This window comes from Oryzias latipes, chromosome 6, assembly GCF_002234675.1.
Source record: "Oryzias latipes chromosome 6, ASM223467v1".
NCBI lineage: Eukaryota > Metazoa > Chordata > Actinopteri > Beloniformes > Adrianichthyidae > Oryzias > Oryzias latipes.
The window spans coordinates 9,363,406-9,370,484 of NC_019864.2; positions in this window are offsets into that span (position 1 = coordinate 9,363,406).

The following is a 7,079-nucleotide window of genomic DNA, read 5'->3' on the forward strand; positions in this document are numbered from 1 at the left end:
GGCTAATGTTGGGCGGTGGCAGAGTAAACCCTGGACAGGTAGTCTGTCTTTCACAAGGCCTTATAAACGTTAGCTCTTATTAATTTAACATGTTGGTTTTACTTTACTTGAAACTATACTGAAAAAGAAAAATGCATATATAAGCAAGCAATATCTATAGTTGTCAACAGGCAAACAGTTTGAAGGTATTATTAATGCACAATAATATCTGACATGAAATCTCTCATTCCCGACTGGTTTTCTTTTGGAGCTTGATGTTTCTTCGTGCGCTTGGCAAAGTTTTTTTTAATTAAAAAATTGAGCTTTTTTTCATTTTAAATGTTATTAATTTTGTCCAATACAATTGACAGCTTTGTTCTTTTTTTGCTGACATTCTTTTCCAGAGATTAAGAGAATTACATAAATTATTTTGCGTTTAGTTAATTTGATTGCTCTTTTGTTGTTATTTAGCCAACTTTATTGCGGAAAGTTTTCAAAGTGCTTTTGTCAAATTTGTTTTACATTAATGGTGTGAAAGTTTGTTTTTTGGTTGAGCAGTTTTTTTTGCACAGTTGGGTGTCACTTTCATCCATTTTCATTTGAATGTTTTCAAAAATGACAGCTTCAAAATATAACTGATTGTTGTTACAATGAGTGAAGACCATTTACACAAAGTGATTGACTAATATCCTTTTGTCTTTATTTTAAAATCAAAGTTAGGGACACTTTTGCTTGGGGCTGTTTGGTCCACACAAGCATATTTTCTACGAATTATCTGTTTTGTTTGAGCAGGTTTTCAAGCTCAACTTTAGGGTGGATCAAACTAACAAGCTCTTTCTAACCCTTGTGCTATCCCAGGCACTTTAACGTTGGGAGTTGGGTCATCTGGACCCACTACACAGTGCTCTGAACCTTTTTTCTTCAATGATTTGTGATCTTCACTGGTGTCCATGGATTACATGAAATCTTTCCACCTTTATCCACCTTTGTCATGGTAGGGAGAACACGTCAAAGTAAGGGTGGGGTCATCTAAGATAGCACAAGGGTTACAAGTGTAAGAGGCTGAAGTTGGCATCTGATTTTTTCCACTTACAATATTTTTGGAAAATCTATATAATATTTTAATGGTTCCTACACAAAAAGGGAAACCTGAAGCTAAAAAAAAAAAAAATCTGACTCCCACTTCAGCCTCAGACAGTCCATGAAAATATTGTCTGAACTTAAACTGGTCCATGGCCTGAAAACGGTCGGTAATCACTACCCCGCCTTCGCCCAAATATAGCTGGGATAAGCTCCAGCAACTCTGTGACCCTGAGGAGGAACAAGGAACAATTGTGGTGATTCCATTTTTTTAAAAACATAGCTGTTGTGAAAGCCAGACTACTGGTTTCCAATCCTACTTTTTAAAAGTTTCTATCCTTGCTTGGTTTTTGCCTAAACCTGCAGTTGTTGCTTCGTATTACCTGCATTAAACATGTTCAATTAGAATTTAGAATTACCTGATTTACCTAATCAGCATTGACATTTTTGGGGGGGTTCCTGTCTTTTTTGATTTCTATCCTACTGTGAAAGTGCTTCAAATCGATGTAGTAAATGATACAGTTTCTGATCATTAGGGGTCATTGGGAAATCTAGTAATGATATTGGTAAGGAATAATAAAGTAAACTAGTCCTGATCAGCGGCATTTGTGTGGTCTCCATTTCAGTGGCCTTACAAGCACCAAGATTTTGCAGACATAAAAAAAGAAGGGTAATTAATTGAGCCACCCAAGTCTTAGCTCTTTGACCCACTAATAAATTACCTGTGTAAAGAGAAAGAAAACCTTAACAGAATCGATTGGAGCCATTTCTTTAATTGTCTGCCTAAGAAAGAGACTAAGAAGTAATTAATCCTATCTGAGAAACCTTTTTCTCTCAGCTTGGTGACTCTTCTGTTTCTCCTATCATCTAAACTATGAATGGTGTAACTTGGGTCTTTCAAAAAACGTTCTTGTGTTTGACAGCCAATGGTGAACGTGTTTGGATACAAATTCCTCTACAACAACCTTGGCATTCTTGGATTTTCTGCTGGCAGGGTCTGCCGCGAGCACCCACACACGCCTCAATGAGTAATTATTCCTCTTGAAAATGTGATCATCATTCCTCTGATCATGACAGCAGCTGTGCTAGGCCTTTAATGCAGCCTGACCCAGGCTCAGTCATGTTTTTTTTTTCTAGCTGCTCTCTGAAATGAGTTCAAGTAGGACAGTGTTGATGAATCCCTTCATTGTCTGTTGATGTAGTTGGTCACGGTGTTTAGAGGGGCACTTTAGATATTATAATCAAGTTGTTTCAGATTTGTGAGTTCTTAGAATTGTCTCCAGGCTTGCTCATTAATGGCGCCATGGGCTTTTAATGAGGGGCACACTGTGGAGTGAGTCTAGTGCCAATGTGATTTTAATAGGCTCACTATGGTCCATTGGGAAGTGAAAACAGTCATTGCATTAGTTGTCGTGGAGCGAATAATTTTAGCAGGAGGGGTGATGTTGTCTGCTTGTTGAGGTTTAGTCTTACACCGGCAGTGAGTCAATGAGATGGCAGGTCTCCTTTCAGTGGAGATAAGGTGTTTGGAATACGTTAACCTTTTCCTCATTTGTTTTTCACGTGTGTTCCCTTTTTGTTCTACTGTGAAATGAGAAGCCGTTGCTACTGCGGGGCAAATCTGAGCTCACATGGGGCTCACGAGGCAGAGGCATGTGTGGCACCTGAGCATTAGTCTTCAATCAACATGAGAAAAGATGAGAGGAGACGAAAAAGGTGGTGGTGGTGGTGTTGGGGGGGGAGGGGTGTCAGAGACTGCAATGTGTTGTGAGTTTGGCTAACAGCTATTTCTTGTCTCCTTAGCTAATTCTCTCTTTCTTTTCATTCTCCTGCTTCTCCATCTTTGGCCCTTAAAGCTCAGCACCCCAGGCAATGCAATTATTGGTACAGTAAGGATGAAAGGTCACAACTGTTAGCAGAGGAGGAAGAAGTGACAGAATGAGAAGGAAGGGCATTCCAACTTTCAAAAGCCTAAAGTGCCGTGGCATAGTGGAAGAAAATAAGGCGATAATGGCTCCCAAAAGTTCCACTTAATGGCCATGAAAAGCATTATTCCCTGACCTTTGTCCTGGTGTTGCCCAAAACTCAAGCCTTATGTAAAAAAAGGGAAGTCTGTAGGAATATTTCTTGTCTCTAAACCCGACTATTCAATATCAGGATAGCATTTGAAAGACATACCCTTTCAAATCAGTCCCACTGCAACCAGAAAAGTCTGCTTTTCATTTTAGAGTATTTCACATGAAGCCTTAGTCATATTCACCTGTACCAGGGGTTGACTATTATGAGTGCTGTGGTTTTTCGGGCTGACTTGGCCCATTGAGGGTTAAAGAAGGTAACGGCCGCAAGTCCCACTCAGATCATCTTTTGATATATTGTAAATGCATTCCCAGTAGTTTTTTAATTTTACTTATGCAGTTTTTAGCCAAAATAAAAAACTTCTGTCGTTTTCTAGACCATAGTTTTTGCAAAGTGGCAGTAGTTCATAAGAAATTCACCTCTGAGTTGTGGGTGGGTTAGTTGGTGCAGAATAAGCCAACCCGCATTTCCTATCATCCATCTGTTTACACTCTCTCCCATTAACTTACAGCCCCTCACAACTCCTACCTAACATTATCGGTGCAACAAAAATGCTAAGCAATGTTGGAGTTGTCCATCCGTACAGTTTTGACCCCGATTCCAGCTCAGACGCGGAAAACAAGGACATTCAGTAGGTGAATTTGTCTGCAAGTGGATGCATCAGAATAGACCAGAGCAGGCAGATTGTCGCCTGCCAATCGTCGCTTCTACCTCACATCTACAAGCTTTTCAAACTGCATTTTTTCATCTGCTCCAGATTCACAACCATTTGAATAAAAAAAAACTCAAATAATACATTTTGCCCTTCATCATGAGAAAAACTGCTACAAACACTAAAAACAACATTTTTTTATTGAAGTGGGTCTTTAAGATGAGTGTAGGTGTGTCTTGCAGTTCCTTTTTGGCTTGTACGGCTACCTCAAAGGACATCATGGACTTGTATTAACCCTTAACAAATGAGGTGTGCATGTGATATGTAAGGGCCCATAGGATGCCTGTAGGATTCCCACACAAACTGCACCCTCACTTTCTAAGTTCCTTATTTCTAACAGTCAGGCTGCAAATCAAGAAGTATGCACCTATCATGTGAACAGCACTCATAGGTTGCTTATGCAGACAAATCTGTACGGTATGCTTGCGTCTTCCCTACTTTACCCTTATTTATTACCCTTGCGTGTTATAGAAGTGTTTGCTACAACCTGTCGCCCGCAGAGTGCACGTAGTGTGTATGAACATTTTTGCTCTACGGGCTCACCAAGTGACCTATGATCTGCGTGCCCCAGATTTACCCCTAACCTTTGTCAACCTCCAAAAATTAGACTTCTTTCTTCTTCAAGTTAGACCCAGTGATAAGTTCAAAGATTTTTTTCGACATTTACTTATTACATATCGCCATTAATACCAGAACTGGTCAACAAAAACCGCATCAACAACATCAATGGTTTTCTAAAAACCTTATAATCATACCTGAAGGGGGATTGATTGAATTGTCTTGTGTTTTTCTAAAAAATAAAATAAAATATCCTACCTGTGCTGTGGTCTTTCTAATGATACTGTCATGCATTTCTATATATTATATAATTTGTGGGCACAGATATTGAGCTTGTTTGGTAAGATTATTATTGTGGGGAAAAAAATGACAAACTAAATAAGATTTCAACATAGCAGATTTACGGACAAGGTTGCTTATAATGGAAAACAGATTCCACAATAAATTGATGCTTCATAAAAGTACAAAAGAAACAGCTAATTTCAAAATCTTCCATTAGACAAGCAGTGATAGACAGGCAAAGGATTCCATTTGGGAAGGCTTTATTTCCAAAATATGTAGCCTTCACTGCTCTGTGGGACGTTCTTTCAATTCTTTTTCTCCTGGGCCCTCAGGTCGCGAAATGACAGTGATAAAATATCATGATGAGAACAGAAAAATGCCACTCTTGATAATGTTGAAACGTGACTTGAAATGTAATTCTTGTTTGCTCTGCATGTACCTCCCACACATGCACACACATGTGCACGCACACACATGCTTTGACCTATTTTAGAATAAAAAAACATTTATCTTTGGCATGAATGTGTTTGCCAACCCAGCAAAGACATTGAGGCTTATGTGGAGACTGTTGCTGTTAAGTTTGTGCTCTCTTTTTAAGTTATTCAACAATGCTCACATCTTGACAGTAAATACAGAGATAAAATATTGGCACCCAGGAAAAAAACACATATCTACAAATTCAGAAAGAGCCTTCAGTGTCACATTAACACTGCTCTTGGTAACTTTAAATACCCCAGCTAGACTTTAGTGAAAGTCAAGAAAAAGAGAATTTGCAGGACTGACCGTATATTAATGCAGCACTTGTACAAAAAACCCCATCTGTTCTCGCTTGGCCAAGTTTGGATTTTTGTGGCTTATTGCAACAGTGTCTAATGGGAGAATGTGGGGTACAAATATGGGTCAAACCAAAATTCTAAAAATGCTGAACGCCTAGCAACCAGGGTTGAATAGGTGAAGGGTTGGGGAGTAAATTACCCAATTATATAGTGCAACATAGTATTACATTTCAAAAAGAAAATACAACGGAAATTTTTTTTTTTACCATTTTTTTCGCCTTTTAGGATGGACCGCACTGCCAATGAATTATTTATTTTCTTCCTTATCTATATCTATCTATAATAACTGTCAAACTTGTAACACGTACTAAAAACAAAACAAAAAACACATTCCTACAATGCGAGGTGCTAACCATGTTAGTCTATTCACAATAACACCCAACCTTGTTCTTGTTTGCAACTTGTATAAAAAAACAATGACATTTTGACAAAACGCCATGTTCCTCTCAATTTGACATTATTAACCCTTGTGCTATCCTAGGCACTTTAACATTGGGAGTTGGGTCATCTAGACCCACTAGACAGTGCTCTGAACCTTTTTTCTTCAGTGATTTGTGATCTTCACTGGTGTCCATGGATTACATGAAATCTTTCCACCTTTATCCACCTTTGTCATGGTAGGGAGTACACGTCATTGTAAGGGTGGGGTCATTTAAGAGAGCACAAGGGTTAAGCACAACCAGAATTAATCCATCTATAAGGCACTCCCAATTATAGGGCACAATGTTGTTTGTTAAAAAAAAGAAGAGTTTTTAAGTGTCTCTTATCCTGAAAAAAATGCAACATGGGGTTTTTCCGTGTATATTGATGATATTTTTCATTTTCATCAGCGTTTACAGTAGCAACTCTTTTGACCCTGATCATTTTTAATATATTACTGATGTTTAGCTGTGGTGTCAGCATTGGTGAAAAGCATTTTACCTGACACGTTTTTTTTCCACTGTCACCTTTTTAGGATAACATGTTTTTCTAGAAGTTCTTTACATGCAGCTATTCTCATCTATTTGCGGCTGAAGTGCAATGTCCTCGTGCACACATCGGATCAAAAAACCAGCCCCATTAACCAAAACATATACAATTGATGTTGTGACTTTGTTCCTTACCCTGACTGAAGCTAACAGCATTCCATAACATCAAGATCTACATCAGTGTTAAATGATGCAGGCCTGCACTGTTCAGACAGTGACTATTGTCTAAGGAAAAGGCAGAGTTCTGTTTCTGTCAAGTGTACGAGTTGAGAAAAGTGTTGACAGAGGGAAGCGCTTGCTCTTCCAAACAGCTCGCTCCTCTATGACAGCATTTTGTAAATTTCTGGCAGTCTAAATTGCAGCTATCAAAGCTGTTTTCATGGATTTGCCTCTGAAAGATATGTCTGTCACAGCTTTGTTGACACTGATGCACTTTTCATGTCATTTGGGGTTTTTTTCTCGACTAAATCACTGTTTATTCCAAAGAAGAACATGGAAAAACAAGTCATTTACATAACTTTAACGCAACAAACACTTCTTCCATGCAACTTTTCTAAGCCGGGTGGTGATTCATGGGGTGAAAACATA